The sequence below is a fragment of the Lathyrus oleraceus genome, chromosome 1 (genome assembly GCF_024323335.1).
Source record: "Lathyrus oleraceus cultivar Zhongwan6 chromosome 1, CAAS_Psat_ZW6_1.0, whole genome shotgun sequence".
Lineage (NCBI taxonomy): Eukaryota > Viridiplantae > Streptophyta > Magnoliopsida > Fabales > Fabaceae > Lathyrus > Lathyrus oleraceus.
This window is the reverse complement of record NC_066579.1, coordinates 317,687,220-317,713,395: the sequence shown is the minus strand read 5'-3', so window position 1 is coordinate 317,713,395 and position 26,176 is coordinate 317,687,220.

The window sequence follows — 26,176 nt, the reverse complement described above, 5'->3', positions numbered from 1 at the left end:
CTTAAACAGATGGCAGCAGTATTATCACAAAAGATAGGAATGTTACTCTTGAAGATTTGCAGATCTTCTAACTGATTCTTCATCCAGAGCATCTGAGTTGTGCACAGTGATGTTGAGATGTATTCTGCTTCTGCAGTTGATAGAGCGATAGTTGACTGTCTTTTGCTGGCCCAGGATATCAGATTGTTTCCTAGGAGCTGACAGTTTCCAGATGTGCTTTTTCGTTCCAATCTATCTCCTACATAATCTGCATCACAGTAACCCGAAAGTCTATACTCTGATGTTTTCTCATACATCAGGCCCAGGTTAGGAGTTCCTTTCAGATATTTGAGAATTCTCTTAACTGCTGTTAAGTGAGTTTCTCTAGGGTCTGATTGGAATCTGGCACAGAGACAGACACTAAAGAGAATATCAGGTCGAGTAGCAGTCAGATAGAGAAGAGAGCCTATCATACCACGATAGAGCTTCTGACAAACCTTTTTACTGACTTCTTCCTTTTCAAGAATGCATGTTGGATGCATGGGAGTTTTTGCAGAGTTGCATTCAGCCATGTCAAATTTCTTCAGAACGTCTTTTATATATTTGCTTTGATGAACGTACGTGACTTCTGAAGTTTGGTTAATTTGAATTCCTAAAAAGAACTTTAGTTCTTGCATTAAGCTCATTTCAAATTCTGCCTGCATTAACTCAGAGAATTCTTGACAAAGAGAGGCGTTAGCAGAACCAAAAATAATATCATCAACATATATCTGACATATCATGAGGTCATTGTTAAGGTTTTTACAGAAGAGTGTGGAGTCAAATTTCCCTCTGATAAAGTTGTGTTCCAGAAGAAAGTTACTTAAACGTTCATACCAAGCTCTGGGAGCTTGTTTAAGTCCATATAAAGATTTTTTAAGTTTAAAAACATGTTCTGGAAAATTTGGATTTTCAAAACCTGGAGGTTGGTTGACATACACTTCTTCTGATATATAACCATTAAGGAATACACTCTTGACATCCATTTGATATAATTTAATAGAATGATTAATGGCAAAAGATACAAGAAGACGAATAGATTCTAACCTTGCGACTGGAGCAAAGGTTTCATTGTAGTCAATACCTTCTTGTTGACTGTAACCTTGAGCAACCAGTCGAGCTTTGTTTCTGACGACTTCTCCTTTCTCGTTCAGCTTGTTTCTGAAAACCCATCTGGTTCCAATGACGTGAGTGCCTCTGGGCTTAGGAACAAGATCCCAGACATCATTCTTTGTGAATTGATCAAGTTCTTCTTGCATGGCTGAAACCCAGTCGTTATCTTGAAGTGCTTCATCACAGGACGTAGGCTCGATCAGAGACACTAGTCCCAGAGGAGTATCTTCAGAGGTCCTGAAGGTAGATCTGGTTCTGACAGGTTCGTCCTTGTTGCCCAGAATCAAATCTTCAGATACGTTGATACGACTTTTAGCTTTCTTTGGGATTACTGGGGAATTAATTTCCTCAGAGTTCTGAGTGGCAGTTGCTTCTGGAGCTTTATCAGATCCTGCAAGAGTGATTTCTAAATCTGCAAAATTTTCAACTAGCTTTGACTTTTCAAGGTCAAGCTTATCGTCAAATCTGACATGAATTGATTCTTCCACAATTTTGGTTTCTGTATTGTATACTCTGTAGCCTTTAGAGCGTTCTGAGTATCCTAACATAATACCTTTCTGTGCTTTGGAATCAAACTTGTTCAGATGTTCTTTAGTGTTTAAAATAAAGCAAGAACATCCAAATGGATGAAAATATGAAATGTTTGGTTTCCTTCCTTTACACAGTTCATAGGGAGTCTTCTCCAGAATAGGTCTTATGGAGATTCTATTCTGAATATAACACGCTGTATTTACAGCTTCGGCCCAAAAGTGCTTAGCCACATTCGTTTCATTGATCATGGTTCTGGCCATCTCTTGGAGTGTCCTATTCTTCCTCTCTACAACTCCATTTTGTTGTGGAGTTCTAGGGCAGGAGAAATCATGGGATATTCCATTAGAGTCAAATAATTCCTCAAAATCTTTGTTTTCAAATTCCCCACCATGATCACTTCTGACTCTAATAATTTTAGAGTCAAATTCTTTTTGCACTTTGGAGCAGAAACTAGTGAATACAGAGTGTGACTCACTCTTGTGCTTTAGGAATTTCACCCATGTCCAGCGACTGAAATCATCAACAATGACAAGTCCATACTTCTTTCCATTGACTGATGCTGTTTTCACAGGACCAAATAAATCAATGTGAAGAAGTTCCAGAGGCTTAGAGGTGGTAACAATAGTTTTCTTTTTGAAAGATGTTTTTGAAAATTTTCCTTTCTGACATGCTTCACATAGAGCATCTGAAGAAAACTTCAGTTTAGGTAGGCCTCTGACTAACTCGAGTTTATTTAGCTGAGATAGTTTTCTCATGCTAATGTGGCCCTAGCGTCTATGCCATACCCATTGCTCTTCGTGAACAGACATCAGACATTTTACATTTTGTTCTTTTAAATCAGAAAGATTGATTTTATAAATATTGTTTTTCCTCTTGCCTGTGAATAGGACAGAACCATTGTTTTGATTTATGGCTTTACATGTTTTTTGATTAAAGATCACGTCATAACCGTTATCACTTAATTGACTTATGGATAACAAGTTATGCATTAATCCTTCTACGTAAAGGACATCAGATATAGAGGGAAGAGTACCATTACCAATTCCGGAGCCTCTGATCCTTCCTTTCTGATCTCCTCCGAAGCCTACGAATCCAGCGTCTTTAAGTTCCAGGCTTTGGAACATAGACTTTCTTCCCGTCATGTGTCGCGAGCATCCAGAGTCCAGGTACCATGACTGGTGTTTGAACTTTGCTGCATAGGATATCTGCAACATAAACAATCTTATCTTTTGGTACCCAGAGTCTCTTGGGTCCTTTCTGATTAGTTTTCCCAGAGTTTCTTATAACTTTGGGTTTTCTAGCATTTTCAAATTTTTGTTCTTGTGTGTGTGTGTAGTGATATGAAAATGGAGATTTGAGTTGGTCACTAGTAGAAGTTTTATCTTCCTTAGGATCATACCCAATTCCCTTTTTATTGTTTTGACTGACTCCATAAATCATGGATGCCATAACACTCCTTCCTATCCCATTTTTCAGAAATTCTTGAAAGGCTTCTTCGTATTTATAAATTATCGTATTTGAAGTCTGTGGAGCTTGAGATAACGCTTCTTCCAGTTCTAAACGATGTTTAATTGCTCCATCTCTTTGTAATGTTAAAGATCTGATTTCATCTTCTCGTTTTAGAATTGTCATCTCAAGTTTCCCACATTCTTCAAATTTTGCTTCAAGACAGCCTTTTATTGCTTTAAACTTTTGTTTTAATTTCTGATATGAGCTAAGAGTTTCTGACAAGCATGATTCTATATCAGATCGAGAGAGTTCAGAAAATACCTCTTCAGATTCTTCATCTGAACTGTTCCTGGATGTGGTAGCCATGAATGCCACATTGGCCTGTTCATCAGAGTCAGATTCTGATGAGTCAGATTCGCTATCATCCCAGGTAGCCATTAATCCTTTCTTTGTCCTGAAGGTATTTTTCTTGAAACTTTCTTTTCTGGAACTGTCTTTCTTTAGCTTGGGGCATTCATTCCTGTAGTGACCTGTTTCTTTACATTCATAACAAGTAATATCTTTGTTAGTTTTACCTTTTGAGGCTGATTCTGATCGATCCCCTCTGGGTCTTGGTCTTCTGAAGTTGTTGTTCCTCTTTTTCCAGAGTTGTTTAACTCTTCTGGTCAGGAGGGACAATTCTTCTTCCTCATCAGAATCTTCTTGTTCAGAGTCATCTGCATCTTCTGTCTCGGCCTGGAATGCTTTGGTTCTGTCAGATTTGCGTCTTTCAGATCTGGACTTTAATGCTACAGACTTGTTCTTCTTTTGAGGTTCGTCTTCCTCTAGTTCTATCTCATGGCTTCTGAGAGAACTGACAAGCTCTTCAAGACTGATATTGTTCAGATCCTTAGACAGCTTCAGAGCAGTGACCATGGGTCTCCACTTCTTTGGCAAGCTTCTGACTATCTTTTTGACGTGGTCTGCAGTTGTGTACCCTTTGTCTAGAACTTTGAGACCTGCAATAAGAGTTTGGAATCTGGAGAACATTACCTCTATGGCTTCGTCATCCTCCATTTTGAAGGCTTCATATTTCTGGATAAGCGCCAGAGCCTTTGTCTCTTTGACCTGAGAGTTTCCTTCATGAGTCATCCTCAGAGAGTCAAGGATGTCTTTTGCTGTTTCTCTGTTGGTGATTTTTTCATACTCGTTGTAAGATATAGCGTTGAGAAGAATGGTTCTGGCCTTGTGATGATTTTTGAAGACACGCTTCTGATCTTCTGACATCTTACTTCTGGGAACTTCAACTCCATTTTCTGAGACGGGAGGTTTGTATCCATCTGTGACAATGTCCCAGAGATCAGCATCATAGCCTAGAAAGAAACTTTCAATTCTATCTTTCCAGTAATCGAATTTCTCTCCATCAAAAACAGGAGGCTTAGCATTGTAATTGTCTCTTTCATTTGTGTGGGCCATAGTTTTTTTCGTTCTGGATCTCTCTACACTGTTAAGTGTTTGATTAGAAAATCAATAACAGAGCCGAAGCTCTGATACCAATTGAAGGTGAGAAAAACAAGAAAGGGGGGTTTGAATTGTTTTGGAAAATAAGCGCTTTTTCAGAATAAAACCACACAAGGAATTTATACTGGTTCGCTTATAACACAAAGCTACTCCAGTCCACCCGGCCAAGGTGATTTCTCCTTCAACAAGGACTTAATCCACTAATCTTGAAAGATAGTTTACAACCAACGTCTAAGAGAGGGATCTCTTAGTCCTCTCAAGTATACAGACTGCGCAGAGTCACTTGAGGAATTAAAACAACTTAGATAAAACAGAGTTTGTAATCTAGAGTGCTTCTAGGATAAAGCAAATATTACAATGGTAATAGCAAATAGAATGTTTCACGTATGAGCAAAAGCTCGTGAAAGATTGAGAGAGAGAGAGAATGTTTCAGTGTGTACTTGTGCGCCCCTCAATGTTTGTTTGCTGTCCTTTATATAGGAGTGAAAGGACCGTTTGAAATTGATGGCAGATAATTTGTCTTGAATAGGAATTAATGCCATAACTCCTGTTGTTTCTTGCCAAAACAACTTTGTCTCCCTGAATAACTTCTTTCCAAATATAGTTCCTTTCCATTTGAATTTGAAGTTGACGTTACTCTTTATGCATTAGGAAATCCATTATCAAAGTCTACGTGACTCTGGGAATCTTGGAATCTTGCTATGTGGATTCGGAGCTTCTGATGTTGATCTCATAGAGTTCTGATGATGTCTTCGGATAACGCTGAGAGCTTTTGGAAATGATATACCATTTTCAGAGTCAGATCTTCTAGAGAGCACTTCTTCTTCAGATGCTTCTGATATCCTGATCCGCTTTTGCTTGGACTCAGATCTTCTAGAGCGTGTTTCCACTTCAGATACTTCTGATCTTTTGATATTTTGTATCTGATGACGTCATCAGATCTCTTTCTTCTTTCCTTAGAACCCTGCACACTTAGAAACTTTCCGTTAGGGTGCCATTTTTGGTTTCATCTTTTGTTATCATCAAAATCCTGGAATCTGTTGTAGAACAATTTTTGTTCTTACATGAAATAAGTAAGAGTAGAAACAATTGGATAAAAGCTCAACTTTATTTAATAGAATGGTAGTCTGTAAATGACAAGACTCCATAGATCTTTACAAAAGTTGAAAAATGGTAACTTACACGGAAAAGGGCTACGTTGAATACAATAATCACCAATGCTTCTACCAACATCAATATCCACTGTGCTCTTGGATTCGGCTGAGAATGACGAATCAAAATTGATTGACTTGCACAAGATGTCTTCAACATTGAAGGTCAACCGAATGCAGTTACTTGCCACGATCCCTATTTTTTTTGCATAAATTGCCCCAAGGTGGGGTACTCAGTTTATCGGGATAAAATTTTTGTTTTATATCTCTAACTTTTGCTTGAATCGCCCTTTCGGGTTTTCAATCCACCGAGACACTCATTTTTGCCTAAGCCGCCCTTTCGAGTTTTCAACTTAGCGAGCCGTTTTTTTCTTTTTTAGGAGAAGTATTTCTTGACTACATCGGCGTTCACAGGATGCATAAACTCTTCACCATCCATAGTTATAAGAATCAAATCACCGCTTGAAAAGGCTTTCTTAATAACATATGGGCCTTCATAATTAGGAGTCCATTTTCCCCTAGCACCTGGTTTGAAAGATAAAATCTTCTTGAGCACAAGGCCACCTTCTCTGAATACACGAGGCACACCATAGCGGCATATTATTGTTCAAGAGCTTTCTTATTAGGCTTTCTTATTGAAGTCTTCATAATTAGGCACACCATCTGAATACAAGGTCACCTTCATAATTAGGCTTTCTTATTGAAGTCTTTGTAAAGAGCTTCCACCATATTATTGTTCAAGTTAGATCCATTATTAGTAATGATATTACTTGGCACACCATAGCGGCATATAATCTGATTCTTGATAAACCTCACAACAACTTACTTGGTCACATTTGCATACGATGCCGCTTTAACCCACTTTGTGAAGTAGTCAATAGCCACCAAAATGAAACGATGTTCGTTCGAAGCTCTAGGCTCAATCATGCCAATCATATTAATTCCCCACATGGAGAAGGTCCATGGAGAGGACATGACATTCAACAGTGTCGGGAGAACATGAATTTTATCTGCATAGATTTGACACTTGTGGCATTTCTTCACAAATTTGCAACAGTCAGATTCCATTGTCAGCCAATAGTAACCTGCTCTCAACATCTTCTTATCCATAGCATGTCCATTGGAATGAGTACCAAAGGAACCTTCATGGACTTCAGTCATCAATAAGTCTGCTTCGTGTCTATCCACGCATCTGAGCAGAACCATATCGAAGTTTCTCTTGTACAGCACATCACCATTCAGGTAGAAGTTGTCGGCTAATCTCCTCAAAGCCTTCTTATCTTTCAAAGATTCCCCATGCGGGTAGATATGACTTTGGAGGAAACTCTTGATATCACAATACCACGACTTTTCATCTTTGATCTCCTCAACAATAAACACATGAGCTGGCCTATCAAGACGCATCACAGTCAAATTAGGAACTTCATTCCAATACTTTACAACAATCATTGAAGCCAACGTTGCAAGAGCATCTTCCATTCGGTTTTCATCTCGAGCGATATGATGAAACTCAACCTTTGTAAAGAAAGTTGAAATCCTCCTCGCATAATCTCTATATAGTATCAAACCGGGTTGGTTCGTCTCCCATTCACCTTTGATCTGGTTCACAACCAAAGCTGAATCTCCATAGACATCAAGATATTTCATTCTGAGATCAATGGCGTCTTCAAGCCCCATAATGCAAGCTTCATATTTATCCATATTATTTGTACACCTGAAAGTCAATCTAGCTGTAAACGAAAAATGAGTGCCTTGAGGAGTAATAATCACTGCCCCAATGCCATTACCATACTGATTAACAGCTCCATCAAATACCATGCCCCAACGGGAACCAGGTTTTGGCCCTTCCTCAAGCAATGGTTCATCGCAATCTTTCATCTTCAGGTACAAGATCTCTTCATCACGAAAATCATATTGTACTGGCTGATACTCTTCAATAGGTTGGTGAGCAAAATGGTCAGCCAAGACACTACCTTTGATAACTTTTTGAGATCGGTATTCATTATCATACTCAGATAACAACATCTTCCAACGGGTAATCCTCCCATTTAAAGCAGGCCTCTCAAAAATATACTTGATTGGATCCATTTTGGATATCAACCAAGTGGTATGATTCAACATTACTGACGCAGATGCTTAGCAGCCCAAGCCAATGTGCAACAAGTCTTTTCAAGCATAGAATACTGAGTCTCACAATCGGTGAATTTCTTACTGAGGTAGTAAATAACATATTCTTTCTTTCCAGATTCGTCTTGCTGACCAAGAACACAACCCATACTCTCTTCAAGCACAGTCAAATACATGATCAATGGTCTTCCTTCAACAAGCGGAGATAGAATCAAAGGCGTAAGCAGATACTCTTTGATACTTTCAAAAGCTTTCTGGCAATCTTCGGTCCAATCACAAGATTGATCTTTCCGAAAAAGCTTGAATATAGGCGCACATGTGGCAGTCATGTGTGAAATGTATCTTGAGATATAATTCAAGTGGCCGAGAAAACCTTTGACTTGTTTCTCAGTTTTGGGCGCAGGCATTTCTCGTATTGCTTTGACCTTGGCGAGATCAACTTCAATACCCCTCTCACTGACAATAAAGCCCAACAACATACCAGAACGAACACCAAATGTACACTTATTGGGATTCAAGTGGAGTTTATACTTCCTCAAACGCTGGAATAGCTTCAATAAATGCTAAACATGCTCTTCTTCATCACTAGATTTAGCAATCATATCATCAACATAAACTTCAATCTCTTTATGCACCATATCATGAAAAAGAGTGGTCATTTCTCTGTGGTATGTCGCACCAACATTCTTTAAACCGAAAGGCATCACTCTATAACAGAATGTTCTCTAGGGTGTAATGAATGTGGTCTTCTCCATATCTTCGGGTGCCATCTTAATCTGATTATAACCGAAAAATCCGTCCATAAATGAAAATTCTTTGAATTTATCTGTATTGTCTACCAACATGTCAATGTGTGGTAGAGGAAAATCATCTTTTGGACTGGCTTTGTTCAAATCTATATAATAGACACACATGTGGACTTTTCCATCTTTCTTCGGAACAGGAACAATATTGGCCACCCACTTTGGATATTATGAGATAACAAGAAAACCCACATCGATCTGCTTTTGCACTTCTTCTTTGATCTTTACTATCATATCAGGATGATTCCTCCTCAACTTCTGCTTGACTGACGGGCATTCTGGTTTCAACGACAATCTATGCTCCACAATCTCAGAATCCAAACCAGGCATGTCTTGATAGGACCAGGCAAACACGTCCGAATACTCTCGAAGAAGATCAATCAACCCCTTCTTGACCTCTGGACACAGTTGAGACCCAACCTTGACTTCCTTGACCTCATCTTTGGAACCCAAGTTGACTAACTCAATCTGTTCTTCGAATGGCTGACTGGCTTTTTCCTCGTGCTCAAGTAGACGAGACAATTCATCAGACACTTCTTCTTCACTTTCTTCCTTAGCCTTAAACACAGAGAATTCAAAGTTTGGAGAAGGTGTAGGATCATTCTATTCAATGGGTTTAGAAACCAATCTGCATAATGATTTGATATTTTGATTTTAGAGAAGTGAATTGTGACCAAATATTATGCAGATGGACAATTATTATTTATTTAATCATGTTTTATGTGATTACCATTTTCAGAAAGCAAAAAGTAACAATAAAACATCATAAATGTGGATGAATAAAGTTGCATTTTATTGATGATCAATTTGAAATATGCCCAACAATGTTCACTTCTCCCTTAGGTATAGGAGAAGGATTTTCAAAAAATAATAAAAGCAATTACTTATAGCGATGAACAATAACAGGAATATCGACAACGATCCAATTGTTGCAAGCTTTTCCATGCGTTACAAAATTGGTGCAGTCTTCATCTTCATCCCCCTCGATCACTGCAGCTGAGTGTTGTTCATTACCATGAATGAACCCTCCGCTACGGAAACTAGGTTGCACACCTTCAAATTTGATCACAGACGACCCTTGCTGGAAACCCAAACCGACTCGGTTCTTGTTTTCGGCGACCTCTACCATCCGGCCCCACTGATCAAAACTACCATCTTCAACAATCTTTTAAGCATCTTTAAAAGAGGACATAGGTGCCCCAACTCTCTTTTCCTTAGCAATAGATAGAGCTTGGAACAAGGTTCCAATCTCATCCTCAGCTTCCACATATGAGAAAGACGACAGATGACTCACTAATAGTGCTTTTTTTCCACCCACAATGACGAGCTTACCATTCTTCACAAATATCAATTTCTGATGCAGAGTGGATGTAACAGCTCCAGCTTCATGTATCCATGGCCTTCCCAACAAGCAGCTATAGGCCGGGTGGATGTCTATTACTTGAAAAGTAATTTGAAAATCACTCGGACCTATCTTCACTGGAAGGTCCACCTCTCCAATGACGGTCTAGCGAGAACCATCAAAAGCTTTGACGATCACGCCACTGTATCTCATCGGAGCTCCTTGATACGATAATCTGGACATGGTTGACTTGGGGAGTATATTCAGAGAAGAACCAGTATCAACCAACACATTAGACAACGTATCCTCCTTACAGTTCATCGATATATGCAATGTTAGGTTGTGATTTCTGCCTTCCTCGGGAAGTTCTTCATCACAAAAGCTCAAGTTGTTGCAGGAAGTGATGCTAGCCACGATATGGTCAAACTGATCTACTGTTACATCATGTTCTACATATGCTTGCTCCAATACTCTTTGAAATGCTTTTCTGTGCACTTCAAAATTCACGAGCAGAGACAACAATGAAATTTTGGAAGGAGTTTGGAGCAGCTGCTCCACGATATTAAATTCGCTCTTCTTAATCAAACATAGTACCTCGTCATCATCATTAGGCTTCAAATTACTGGATTCACCATACTGACACTTTGGAGCACTAACCGGATTTGCTGCAGGTACATCAACCTTCTTACCAACATCCTCTACATCTTTTGGGAAAATAGGACCAAAAACACGACCAATATGGGTCACCTTTGTAACATCAACAATGTTCACAACGGAATTAGTCGTAGGAAACGACACCTCTTGACCATTCTCTAACATAGTAGCGTTATACTGGTACGGAATAGCTCTATCGGATGCATACGGGACAGGGCCCACTAACCGTATTACCAATGGCAATACCGATCTGTTAATGCTATTATTGCTGCTGTTGTCGAACTGGATTACCACCCACTCAGGGGTCTTAAATACCGACACTATTATGTTCAAATCATCTATATCTTTCGACTGTTGAATCTGGATTACATTCTCATCCATCAACTTCTGGATATCTCTCTTGACAACTGAACACCCACGGGGGTTTACACTACAAATTGCACAACCGACATGGTCATGCTCACAATCACTAATAGTACACAGGGTCTTATGCATTTCTACCAAGGACCGACAGATACGTCACACATCAAACACCTGGAAACTTCTTGGATAACCATCTACCATATTGACAGAGGAATTACCATGAGCAGGAAATGGGTTTGCTTTTACATTAGGTGTGCGGTCCTCAAAGGACACCATCCCACTCTTCACTAGCTTCTGGACCTCGTACTTCAATGGGTAGCAGTTTTCAATATCATGGTCGGGAGCTCCTTGATGAAAAGCACAACGGAGTTCAGTCTTATACCACCGTGGAAGTGGTTCTGGGATTTGCAGCGGATTTCTTGGTTGGAGTAGGTTCTTGAGAACCAAGGATGGATAAAGTTCAGCGTATGACATAGGAATAGGGTCGAAAGAGACCTTTTTCCTCTCAAAATTCTGTTGTTGTTGTTGATTATTGTTGTTGTTGTTGTTGTTTTTTCTTTGTTGTGGCTATTGTTGACGTTGTTGTTGAACTGGCATGGATTGATTGTTGTAAAATACTAGAATAACGGATGATACTTGATGATGATGTTGACGTGGTTGCTGACTTCTTCTAACATGAGGCCCCCTCTTCCTCCCAACTGATACTGCATTGGTTTCGCCTTCCTTCTTTCTAGAGAAACTGCTACCATACTTCTTGCTTGACGATACCTTTTCCTTAGACAACCCTCCCTCTCAGACACCTTCTTCTAACCTCATCCCCATGTTTACCATTTCGGTAAAGTCACTGGGGGCACAGGCAATCATACGTTCATAATAAAACGAACTCAGGGTCTTCAGGAAAGTCTTCGTCATCTCTTTCTCTTCCAACGGAGGATTAATTTGAGCAGCAAGCTCTCTCCACCTCTGGGCATACTCTTTTAATGTCTCCTTGTCCTTCTGAGACATATACCTCAACTGGTCTTTGTCCGGTGCCATATCCACATTATACTTATACTGCTTCACAAAAGCTTCACCCAAATCATTGAACGTGCGAACACTTGCACTATCCAATCCCATGTACCACCTCAGAGCAACACTAGTCTGGCTGTCTTGGAAATAGTGAATCAATAACTGATCATTATCAGTTTGCGTCGACATTTTTCTGGCATACATGACGAGATGGCTAAGTGGACAAGTATTTCCCTTATACTTTTCAAAGTCAGGGACTTTGAACTTCATCAGGATTTTGACATTTAGCACTAAGTAGAGTTCAACAACAATCTTACCAAACATATCTTTTCTCCTCAAGGTCTTCAACTCCTTTCATCCATCTTATCATAAACATCCGGACCCTCAGACGACTCGGAATGGTAGATGGTGTCCTCAACACGAGGCAGAGTGTGAACAGCTGGAGGCGGAACATACATGACTGGTCTAGATGCCGACATGGAAGCAAAAGTAGGCGCAATCCCTTAGGGCACAAAGTTCGGCGGCATCCCCCACGGGAATCCGGCAGGCATAGCTGGAGCAAACTGAGTGGTAGGCACAGTTGAAGTAACAACTTCTAAAATGACAGTCCTCTGAGGAGAACGAGTTGCAGGCGTTGGAGAAGATTGAGTCTGAGCAGCTAGCACAGACTCCATCATGGCAGTCAAACGAGCAATCTCGTCCTTCAACTCTCAGTTCTCTTGTTCCAAATGTTCCATGATTCTTGGTCGATTGGTGCAAGTGTTATATCGGTGAGTCAACTTGGCTGAAGCATAGAAGAATAACCAATAAGAAATCTGGAAGAAGAAACCTGTTATGCAAATGATGCATGAAATGTGATGTTTTGTTCTTTTTTATTTTCAAGGAACATACTATTTTATTTGCAAATTTATAGTAATAATTGTAACAATTTGATTGACAATAAAAATATCTTTTATTCATATAATTTGGAAGGATTACACTGAGTACAATTTCAGAAACCAAAATACAGATACAAGAGAAAAGGAAACTAATCATCCTAAGGATCCCCTAACAACAATTTCAGATGATCTAGCTGCTGACGGATACTTCCTTCGGATGCGTCGGATCTGGGACTCAAAAGAGGTCTTCATCTGAGCCTTCTCGAGGACAAGCTGATCAACAATCTTCTTCCAAGCACCGGAAGGTTGAGGCATACTAGAGGAAGATGGACCCCCTGGCTCTCTCTGTCTCTTCACTACTCGGTCTTCAAGAAGTTCAATAAGTGCATCCTTGTCTTCAGACTCAAGCTGTAACTCCTCATGCTTTTTGCTTAAAGCATGGACCCTCTCTTCCCACATATCCTTCTCTTGCTTCATCTTGGCGAGTGCGTCTTCCAAATCCTTTATATCTTGGTTAGGGAGAGTTAATGGCTCAACCACAACCATAGATACAGGTCTTTCACAAGCATACAACATCTTCAACTCCAAAGCTCTCTTCTTCACCCAAAGAGTGTAAGATTCCAAAGCTACACAATTGCGCGGGCCAAGCTCAGATCTTCCTTTCCTATGCATATTATGCCAAGCATGTATCATCTTCTGCTTCAAATTTAGGGGATCTTTACCCTCTTGATAGAAAATACCTTCTAACTGAGTGTTTTTAGGCTTGTCTCTCAAGGGGAACCCAAGTTGACGACGAGCCAAAGCAGGGTTGTAGTTGATTCCTCCTTGTGTACCAATGAGAGGCACATTAGAGAATTCACCACAACTACCAATAATATCCAAACTACTCAATGCGGAGTCATACCAAACTATATCATCATTACTGAGAGACATAAGTCTCTGAGACCACCGTAGACATTGTTTATTCTCTACAAAAGCAGGCGTCTGAGGCAAGTGCGAAATAAACCATTTGTGTGGAAGAGGAACACAACACACGATAGTTCCACCACCTTTAGAATTCCTTAGATGCAAAGAGAAGTACATATCACCCAACAAAGTAGGCATTGGATTCCCAATCAAGAAGATTTTAATGGCGCTATCATCAACAAAACCGTCAATGTTAGGGAACAAAGCCAAACCATAGATGAGCAACACAAATATGGCTTCAAAAGCGTCCACACTACCGGCATGAGCAAAGGCAGTAGCTTTCCTAATAAGGAACTCAAAAGTCAACTCAAACATTCCTTTTTTCTTCACCCAATGAGCCTCAATCTCAAACTTCTTCAGATGAAGAGCTTCATCTATAAGATGAGATCTGGGAATCTCCTCCAATCCACTAAAAGGTACTTTGTCAGAAACAGGTATTCCCAAGAGATGGGCATACTCCTATAACGTAGGCATAAGCTGATAATCAGGAAAAGTGAAGCAATGGTAGAAAGGATCATAAAACTGAACCAAAACACTCAGAAGTCCTTCAACTACATCAGGAGACAACACAGACAGAAGCTTCCCATGACGTTGCTTGAAGTCCAAGGGATCTAATACAAAAGACGATAACTTCCTTAGCTCTTTCAAGTCAGGACATCTGAAACTGTACTTCTTAGTGTTCCTTCGTCCATAATCCATGGTCTGAAAATATTTGCAAATAAAACCTCAGTTCCTTGAAGTTATTTTTCGTGTGATGAATGTCATGATGCACATGAATTCATGAATGCAACAATCACAAATAAGGGATCACACACAAGGCAAACACACAAAGGTCAACAGATGAATTAACTCGTTGTCAAGATCAATCATCCATTTTGGTGGATTACAATTTTCACCTTATCAACACCTAAGTTCCATTGATATTGACAAGACTTGATCGGATCAACCAAGAATCAAAGTGTTTGTTATGAGTCACGAGCATGGAGTCGGGTTAAGAACCATCCCAAAGGAGCGTAATAAGGATAAAAACCTGTAGATCATGTTCTAAGAAGTTCCCAGAGTCTCAATCCCATCTATCGGATATTACAGGTTAGGATGACTAACTCATACACCCATAATATTCTCAAGAGAAACTAGTCTGAGTGTAGTATCGCATAATAACTGTTATCAAGTCTACACTTGAACAATCCCCGTAATACGTCCTAAATAGGCCAAGTTGGGTTAAATGTTCTATGGTCCTCAGCTTCTCGGACCCCAAATCAGAGAAAGTAATGCCTAACCACAAATAACTTGTATGATATCAATAGCTCCAAAAGGGTCTCCACTGAGTAGATGGGTCTTAAGCCAACTTGTTAAGGACTACTCCACACAAGTTGAACATGACTATACCATCCTCCTATCTTACTTGCACTCAAGTTCGGGTTAGAACTTATCTCACCGCTCAGAAATCACCAAGCACAACAAGAAGATTATATCATACAAACAAATATACAAACATCAAATACACAAATATATACACATAAAAAGTAGGATAAACCCACTGGAGACTACTCCCCAGCAAAGTCGCCACTTAATTTCTGTAGCGGAAAATTCATGGCCATTAAGCTATGGATAAACTTAACTTCAATAAAACTAGAGTCACTACCGCGCTTTTATTGTTTCCAAAAGGAAAGGGGAAAAGTACGAACAAAACCTAAAGATAAGAAGTTTTCAAATCAAAACTAATAAAATGCCAGAGATTACAGGTAAGGGGGTTGGTTACACAGAGGGAAGGTGTTAGCACCCAAGGTGTCCTAGGGAGCCCTTTTTTTATGTGTGTATGTGTTTTGGTATAAAAGATGTTTGCAATAAAATAGAGTGAGGAGATGAGAAAAGAATATATTAATTATATTTTTGTGGCAAACAAGACCTTCAGACTTGTGCCTACGTACCAACAGAAAAATGAGGGATCAAAACCTCATAGTTCGTGGTAATAATTTTAAAGTGAGTGAATTGCTTTTAATCAAAATTTAAGTTTGAAAGAGGCACAAAGGGCCTAAAGGAGTTTGAATGAGTGTTAGTTCTCTTTTGTCTTTTTGAAATTTTAAGTCAATATGATTAGATTCATTTACAAGTTTGATTTAAGAAAAGAGTTTGAAAATGCAATGGCATAAGGCCAAAATTTTTAATTTGAAAAAAAGAGTCTAAGTTTAGAAATCACAAGCAAAGAAGATTTTGAAATGGGGGAGAGATTTAAAATTTAAGAAGTGGGAGGAGATGAAGAGATTATTCCTAAGCAAAAATTTAAAAGTTAAGAGTTGAAAAGATATGACCAATGGGATGCAATCCAATAGACAAGAATGTCATATAGAAACCCTCTTTTTCCTTTGGACTTTAAAATCAAGCAATATCAATAAGCAAGCAAGATGAAGAGCAAGACATCAAATAAAGATAGCCACATCCAAGCTAGCAACTTCATAATCTTCTTCATAATCTTCCCCATGTATCAGATGACATACTCCTTGAATGGCTCAAAATAAGGCATTGGGCACAGGTTCAAAGTAACTTTTGCATCAAGACCATATAGCAGATGAACTCAGAGGGATCTCAATACTTGCATCAGATGAAAGTTCAATTCACAATGACTTGGTTTCAGAAAAGTTGGCATTGGCCAAGTCCTTTTGCACAGGGAGTGTTGCCTAATTCTAAGTCCAAGACTTAGATCAAATCCAACAGTTCACATAAACATCTTTTAGGTTTTTTTTGTTGTTTATTAAGTATTTTAAGGTCCTAATACCACAAGCACAAAAAAACATATATATACAATCACAAAATATGGCTCAAGTGAGCAAAAGGGGAAATGACATTAAAATAAACAAGTTAAATGATATGTATAATGGCAAATGATAAATGGATTGAATTTAAATGGCATGAAGTAAATGACTTGAAATTAAAAGCAATTAATAATAAGAGTTAATCAAATGTTAGTTGATTAGATGTTAGTGGAGTTTTGCCTTTTTTATTGTTTAAGTCATTATTTGGAGAACACTCAACCCTCTATTCACAAGCATGGATCCTTGAATCAAGACATCTCCCAAAGGAAGGAAAAAAAGCCAAGTTTCCACACAATACCATGAATGGGGGGATACTTATAATCTCACTTACTAGAATGCTATGCCTTTGTGTCAAAATTTAGCGCTATGTTAAGCAATCGTAATTGGACTTATGTAGAAGTCACAACTATCTGAGGTCGGGCAATGGAAATTTTAGTGTTAATGTTGTAGCGGGAAATTCATGATCATTAAGCTATTGACAAGCTAAAGACCAATTAACAAGAGTCGCCACCGCGCTTTTATTGTTTCCAAGGGAAAAGGGAAAAAGTACGAACAAAACCCAAATAGTAAGAAGTTTTCAAATAAAAACTAATAAAAGTCAGAGATCACGGGTAAGGGGGTTGGTTACACAGAGGGAAGGTGTTAGCACCCAAAGTGTCCTAGGTACTCCTAGGGAGCCCTTTTTGTATGCATATGTATCTTATACAAAGTGATGTTTACAAATAAATAGAATGGGGAGGATGAGAAAAGAATTCATTAATTATATTTTTGTGTTTGACAAGACCTTCGGTCTTGTGCCTACGTACCAACATAAAAATGAGGGATCAAAACCTCGTAGTTCGTGCTACAAATTTCAAAGTGAGTGTGTTGGTTTTAACAAAATTTTAAGTTTGAAAGGCACAAAGGCCTAAAATGGTTTGAATGAGTTAGTTCTTTTTGGCTTTTTGAAAGTTTAAGTGAAGTATAGTTAAGTTTATTTACAAGTTTGATTTAAGAAAATGAGTTTGAAAATGCAATGGCATAAGGCCAAAGTTTCTATCTTTTCTGAAAGTGGTCAAAGTTTAGAACAAAAGTAGTTCATACAAAGAAGGTTTTGAAAATGGATGGAGAGATTTTGAAATTAAAGAAATGGGGAGAAGATTAAGAGACTACCCTATGCACAAAATTTAAAAGTTTAAAGTTGAAAAGATCTGACCAAATTGGTAGCAATCCAATAGACAAGTATGTCAATAGAAACCCAGAATTCCCTTGGACTTTTTAGGATAAAGCAACACACAAATGCACAATTATACTATCTTGAAGAGCAAGGCATCAAATAAAGATGGCCTCATCCAAGCTTATCCACTCCATGATCTTCTTCAGAAATAACCCATGTAACAGATGAATTCCACAAGTCACAGGTTCAAAATAACAACTTCACAATGATCATATTGCAGATGAACTAAGAAAGATCTTCAAAGATGTATCAGATGAATTCAAATTGCAAATACTTGGTTCTTCACAAATTGGCATTGGCCAAATCCTTTAGCTTTGGGAGGTTTCCTAGATTCTATGTCCATTTATCCAAGATCAAGCCAACAGTCCACTCAAAAGTTTTTTATGGTTTTTGTGATTATTATGTACATTAATGGTCAAAGACCAAACAAGCAAACAAAGTAACACAAACAAAATATCACACAATATGGTCCAAATGGACAAAGTGAAAATTGCATTAACATAAACAATTAGAATGATATGTATAATGGCAAATGAAATAAAGTGCTAAAAGTAAATTGCATCCAAGTAAAGAACTTGAAATTAAAAGTCAATAGTTAGTAAGTTAGAGGTTAGCTTTGCTTTGCTTTTCATTTCAAGACATTCTTTGGAGAACACTCAACCCACTTGCCACAAGCATGGATCCTTGAACCAAAACATCTTCCAAAGGAAGGAAAGAAGGCCAAGTTTCCACACAATACCATGGAAGATGGGAGACTTACAATCTCACTAACTAGAATGCTTATGCCTTTGTGTCAAAAATTTAGCGCTATGTTAAGCAATCGTAATTGGAATTATGTAGAAGTCACAACTATTTGAGGCCGGGCAATAGACTTTTGTTGTTAATGCATATTGGATACATAGTATCATGAACTATGCTCATTAAACATACCACATACAAAAATATGAAAAAGGTGTGGCCTAATCTCATCCATACTCATGTTAATCTTTCAATCAACTAGCATTAGGACTTTGAGATGTCATTGGCCAAATGGAAATGAATAAATGAAGAAGGGGAATTAGATGAAGGGAAAGGGGATGAATGAGATCATAAATTGGTCAAAGGAGGACTTTTACCAAATTAATATCATTCATTCATTTTGGGAGACGGAATGTACATTCCATCAATCCCCTAAATCCAATGATATTAACTTGACAAAGTCAAATCAACCTTGACCAAGACCAAACAACAAACAATCAAACTCAATTAAGTCAATACAAATGGTCAACACAATTAAAATGGTATTTATTCAATTAAAAATAATAAAATAATACATTAAATTCAAATATGTTTTGTCAAAATCCTAAAATCTGATCAAAACACCAAAGAAATGGTCATGAGATTTATCATACGTCAAACAAGGTCAAAGGACCTTGGAGACAAAATTTCATAATTTTTGGACACTTAAAAATATTTTTTAAACAATTAAAAATAAATGCAAAATCAATTAATTCATGAAAAATATTAATAATGATCCAAAAAATAATTTTAATTCAGAATATGAAAGAGACAAATATTTGGAAACTTTTGGTGAAAGTCCCATATTTTTTGGATCAATATTGAATTTAATATGAATTATTGAAGAAAATGTAATTAAAACAAAAGTATCAGAAATTCAAAAATACGTGGACCATCAGATCTCCCTCAATTAATTGAGGTGGCAGATCTGATGATCTAAAACGCGCGTTCCACATGTTCTTTAGTCAACTGCGTGGCACAAATGGTAATTACAAAGGATGGTCAAGATTAGAACGTGGCTGATGGATCCTATGGTTCAGAAGTGAGCCACCTCATCGCCAGAGCCAGAGCTCCGGTCATCTTCCCCGGTGAGCTCCACCGGACTGGTCAAGATGAACCATCACCAAAATAAAAAACAGGGACATGATCTTAAAGAAAAAACATCACTGATCTCGAATCTGACCTCCAATTGATCCAATTCCAAATATATTAAGAGATATGTGGAATTGAAAAATGAGGTACATGATCTGAGTTGCTTCAATTTGGCCTCAAAGCAACTCAATCTTCTTGCCTACATTGGTAGGACTTCAGACAACCAAAGAATCAATGGAATTGGGCAATAAATTGAGAGAATCGAAGAGTTTAAAATTTCTGCAAATTACCTTCAATGGAGGCCTGAACTTGATGGATCTTGAGCTTGCTTGCACTTGGACTCACTCTAATTTCTTACAGGAGAGGAATGGAAAGGTTTAGAAGCAATTGATTCCTGGAGAATTGAATTCCAAAATAGTGGAGATTCAAGCTCAAATTCAAATGAATTTATCAGGTTTTATCCTATGAGAGTGAAGGGTTTTCAATGGGGGATCAAAGCTGGCGCAATGTGTGTGTTAATTCTGAGCATAAGGGCCTCAATTTATAGGGAAATCAAATGATATTTGCACACTCTCTCCATTTTCCAAATTTGGTAAAATGATGATGCCATGCTGTATGGGAGTTGTAGCACCTCAAATTTTCACCTCCCATTCATGCATTCATTTCATTTTTAGGTCATATAACATTCCATATTGCATTACATCATATCAGTCAGCATTGGCATCAAAAGAATCCTCAGTGCAAAAGAGCAAGTTTTTCCTTGAGATGAAGGCCACATGATCATTCTAAAGAGCTTATATGAGCCAAGGTTCATTTTGAAGCAACTTTGCTAAGTGGTAGGGGCCCAAAGTCATCAGTGCATTGCCAAGTCATCTAGGGCCCATACAAGTCAACTGTGCAGTCAACTGAGGGCTTTGAGGTGGAGAAATGGTTTGAGACACTTCATTCATGTCCAAAAGAGGCTTATTCATCATGACAAACATCTACCTTGAAGATTTTGAAGTCAGATCAAAAGTTTCCCAAAATGGAAAGTGACCTGTAATTTCAAGTTTCCAAAAATGGCAAGTTTTTGGACCACATTCAACTTGACTTTCCAACATCAAAGAAGCTTCGAATGAAATTTTGGTCAACATGAAAGTTGAAGATCTTTCTCTCCTATTTCCAAAAAGTCCAAGATCATGAGCATCTGATGAATGGTTGAGAAGTTATGGTCCAATGATCACCAAGTGTGCATGAAACTTCAAAGTGCCATAACTTTTGATCCAAGACTCTAATTTGAGTCACTCTTTTTGCAAATTGCATGTCATAACCTATATTTTCCAAATCTATCATTGCATTGCATGAAACAATCTCACATGATAATTTGGCCATGCATGCGCTTTTTGGAGGGTAAATGAAGAATTTAAAATTGGTGCATCACATGAACTTAATTCCATTGCCATTGTGTTCCTATGTTGATTTTAAGAGCATTTGAGCCATGCATGTGCACTGTTCATGTCCATTTTGCCATGCATAAGGTGAATTTACCAATTTTGCATCACACCTCTTTTCTCATTAACCTTCCATTAGCCAAGCTTAATTTGAATTAGCAGGGTGATTAACATGTCATATATAAGGCTAATCATAATAGAATTTCTCAGTTTTCACAATTTCTAGATCTAGATTTTCTTTCCCTCCAAATTTTCTCTCAATTGAAACTTCAAATTTTTGCACATAACACTTCAATTTTACTGCATAATTGTGTTTATTGAGTGTGATTGATGAAGAATCAAGCATTGATTTGAAGAACTCCATCAAGATTCGTGCACATCCAACACATGAAGATGAACATGGAACTTGAAGATTAAGTTGTATACAAGTGAATTCAAGCATCAATTTGTGCATAGAGCTTCCATACACAAGCTTAGGAGTGGATCTGGACATTGCTGGAGCTTGAATCCAAGAAATCAAGTCACTGCTCTTCAAAGAGGTCAGAAATCGAATCTCACTATTCTTAATTCTATTGCCATGATCTTGTAGAACTTTTGATGCTGAGAATTCTGATATAAAGATCTTTGAAAACAGATGCATATTGAATGAGTTATGTCAATTTAAAGTTTGGAAGTCCAATTTGTTTTCCTTCGATCCATGCTTGTTATTGAGAATTAGGTCAAATAAATGTTGGATTCATGATCTACATGCAATGGCGGTTAGATCCATATATGGATTGCTCAATTCTGGACTTTTTTCTCATGATGTCGCCGGCGTTCAACCGGAGAAGACGGTGGAAACCGCCTTGCTCCGCCGTCTGGTATATTAGTTAGGGTTTGCGTCCACCTGGCTCCACGTGCACGCCAGCTTAGCTGATCCATTGGCTGATAGTTGTTTGAATTTGCCACATCTGCTTTGACTGCCGCGTGTGTTGATGACGCGGATTAATGAAACGATTCGTTTCATTTGGCTGACTGTGTTGTCCATGTTTTCGCTTGCATGGCTGTTTGGTTGGTTACCTTCCCTTTGACCTTGCCATGTGTCCTTTGACTATGATGATTGTGTATGGTACGCTGCGTTTCAAGCGTCCTTTAGACCCCTTAGAGCGCGTGCTTGATTCCCTCGCTATGCATTTTGTTTTAATTATTTTCCAGCACTCTTGTTGTGACCTCATAGACCTGAGTTCGAATCTGGTTGATGCACATTGCCATTTTTAATTCAAATCTTTTCTTTCCCTCTAAATTGCCATGCATTATTTCATAATATTTCAATATTTTCATTCAACTTTCAAAAATCATAAAAAATAGGAAATAAATCCAAATTGCTCCCAATTTTTTTTCACTTGATTGTGTTGATGTCTTTTATTTTTAGATGTCATTTGTGTGAATTGAATGGTTCTGGATTTTTAATTGAGATTGTGTGTTTGAACATGTATGCAAAATTATCATGCTTCATTCAATTGATTGTGAAATGCTCATTAATTGTTCAATTGCCATGAAATTTAACATGCTCATTCATAACATGTTACAGGATTTTTGAGCTTTTGTTTGGCATTTTTAGCATTTTCCATCTCTATTTTAGACACATGAATATATGGTGTGACAATGTGTGTCACACATTTGGATGCTGCCTTTGTTCATTTTTATACACATGTCATTTGTTATCTTCTGATTCCCATTTTTTGCATGATGATTGTGTTTAACATGTTGATATCACATAAAAATTTTCATGATCATTGAATGTGTTTCTGATTTAATGTGCATTTTCTCTTCTTGATGTCCAATTGTGTGCATTGTGATTGCCTTTGCCTTAGCATGATCATTAGATGGACTTGCCTTAGGATTTGAGTCTGGTCCTTTTTAGGACATGTTCTTACTTGAATAAATATGCTTCATGTTGAATATTGGCTGCTGTTTTGACGTTTTGCTTTGCCTTTGACCCTAGTCTTTGCACTAGTGGTTTGTACTTACCTTTTGAGCTTTGCATTTCAGGTTCAAGCAATTAGCTCTAGTGGTTGACATTACCTCATGACTTGAGATGTAAGTTATTTTGTACACTAACCTTGGTTGTGTTGTAGGGCCATTGGTGATGAACTCACTTGAGTTGTTTACACATAGGACTTGCCTTGTGTGCATATTGGTTGTAACACTGTTGTTGACTGTTGGGTTTGTCTGGATATGATATTGACTTGTTTGACTTTCTTACAGGTACATTAGTCGCTTTTAGCTCATTGCTTGAGCTTTGCTTTGCTTGTGGTTGGCATACCACCTAGGTAATCATTCTCTAACTCCATGTAGTCTGGAAGCCCTGTCGTTTCTGTTTGGCAAGCATTTGGCTGAAGTCCTCCTTAAGAGGCAATGATTGTGATTGTTTATATTTGTGCCATGTACTTCAAGTCCTCCTAAGTGAAGAGGCAATTGGCAGATAGAAGGGATTAGCAATCAATCCCCTGCTAATCGTTTGAGTCGTTCATTATGCTCGCACTACGTGCTGAGGCTCTTGAACCTAACCCAAGATCCTTGTATATAGAGTCGGTCAAGTGGAGTAGGGTCCCACATTCTGGATCCCCACATTTTCATTGATTCAAGCTCACCCGGGCCCGGGTTAAGAGCTATGAGGTCTTATCCTCATTACCTTTCATCTGCTCACCCTGACGGTCAATGTCAGTGGTTAAGAGCTTCATCACCCCTTCCAGTGTTGGCTTGTTTGTCGAGGTTGATATGACCCCTTGACTAAAGCCCAACCTTGTATGAGCCGCTTGTTTACATATAGAGTGTGATACCTGTTCACATGTGGTTGATGTATGTTTACTTGCTGTTTAGGCTAGCTTGCTTCCTGTGCGAGTTAGGTTCCGATTAGAGACCTCAACTTAGGGATCGTTTGCATGACAACTTCTAGGCTCGAGTCGTAGTCTCCCTTTTAGTTGTTATCTCCCTAGTCTCTGGTTAGGATAAAGTTTTTCCCTGTTAAGGGGAACTACGTCGCCCTGATCCTCATACCAGATGAGGTACGTAGGCAGGAGATTGATCTGATCTCTCCGGGCGCCCTTTTTCTTTTTCAACCCTTCTGCTTTGTGTGTGTGTTTGGAGTCTGATGTAAGCCCAGCGATTGGCATTCGGTTTCCCGTTTGTGTGTGTGTGTTTGGAGTCTGATGTAAGCCCAGCGATTGGCATTCGGTTTCCCGTTTGTTGTTGTTTGTTTGGAGTCTGATGTAAGCCCAGCGATTGGCATTCGGTTTCCTGTTTTTGTTGTTTGTTCGGAGTCAGATGTAAGACCATTGATTGGCTATCTGTTTCCTGTTTCTTTTGTGGAGTTGGATGTAAGACCATTGATTGGAATTCCGTTTCCAGTTGTGTGTTTCGTTTGACATCTCAGCGTCTCCTTTCAGTGTTTTGTTTCGGCGTGTGTTAGCCGAGCTAGGAGTGCTCTGATTCTTACTCTGGTTAGAGAAGATACGTATGCATAGGATGCGATGTCCTAGCGAGCACGTTCCTCATTTCCCCGAACTACGTCGACTCTGATGTTTGTTTCTGACAAACTACGTAGGCCCAGGATGTGACATCCTGCCGAGTCCCCTTTCTCCGTCTCCTCCCACCCGTGTTTTATTCCAGTGTGTGTGCATTCTTTGAGCAGTTTATTAGCAACCTTTCTTCTATTCTTTTGAGCGTGGATCCCGTCGAGTACGATGGACGTGAGGGGGTGCTAATACCTTCCCCTTGCGTAACCGACTCCCGATCCTAGCAATCTCTGGTCGTAAGACCATTTCCTTTCCAGGTTTACTTTGAGCGTTTCCTTTCCCTCCTTTGGGATAAATAACGCATGGTGGCGGCTCTGTGTCTTTTCCCGTCGGTTGTTTTTCGCGTATGCGCCAGCTGGCGACTCTGCTGGGGACTATAAGAAGTTGACCTCTTGCTGGTCCATCTTCCCTAAGCGAGTCAATCCTAGCGCTCTCTAGGATAGTTTTGGTTGCTTTTACTGCTTTATTTATTGCATTTATGATTATTATACTATGATTGTATATATTTGCATATGTGTTTGCATGCATCATATTATTATTGTGCTGGATCCTGTACAGGTTGTTCCTCTGATTTGGGGTGGGTGTTCTGAGTGGGGCTAAAACCCAGGCCCGAGTATACACCTAGGATTAGCGTGGTCTCATGTTTCTTCACATGTTGTCATGACATGATGCGGAGACGTGACACCACAGCCGGACGAGGTTCATTTGAGAGAGTCCTTCCGTTTGGAGTATTCCACTTTGGTAGGATTATCTCCTTTGAGTTGTTGACTTCGGTGACCGTTCTTTCCCGGATCTTTGGTTGAGATGATCTCATGAGAGCTGCAACGGCACACCCGAGAGGGCAAACCCGTTGAGTATCTTGCCCAATTGTCGAGACCATTATCCGCCTTAGGATGACCTTATTAGACTTCACCTGTGAGGGGAGGGTTTGATTCCTACAAGTACAGGTTCTGTCAGTGATTCTGTGATGGTGATTTTGGTTCAGTCAGATTTATAGATATTTATTTCTGAGGCACCGGAATTCTGTCTGCGGTATTTATCAGCGGGTTCCGTTTATTTCGGATCCCCGGGTTGAATCCAATGGTACTTGTTCAGAGGACCTTGTCGTCGTCCATTCAATGGATTTCCTGTGATGAGGGTGTCCTGTGATGAGGGTGATATAACCTCCAGTTCCGTTTATTTCGGAACCTCATGAGTTGAATTTATGGTGACTTGGTCATTCAGATGGTTGTGACCAGTTCAGAGACCTGAACTTCCGCACAATTGATCTTCAGATGACTTGGAGGATGGCACAGTGACTTGCATTCATGCATCTGCATCGTTCCCATTTTGCATTCATCTGCATCCAACTCGTGTCTATCCATACTCAGGGTACCTTCTCGATTGAG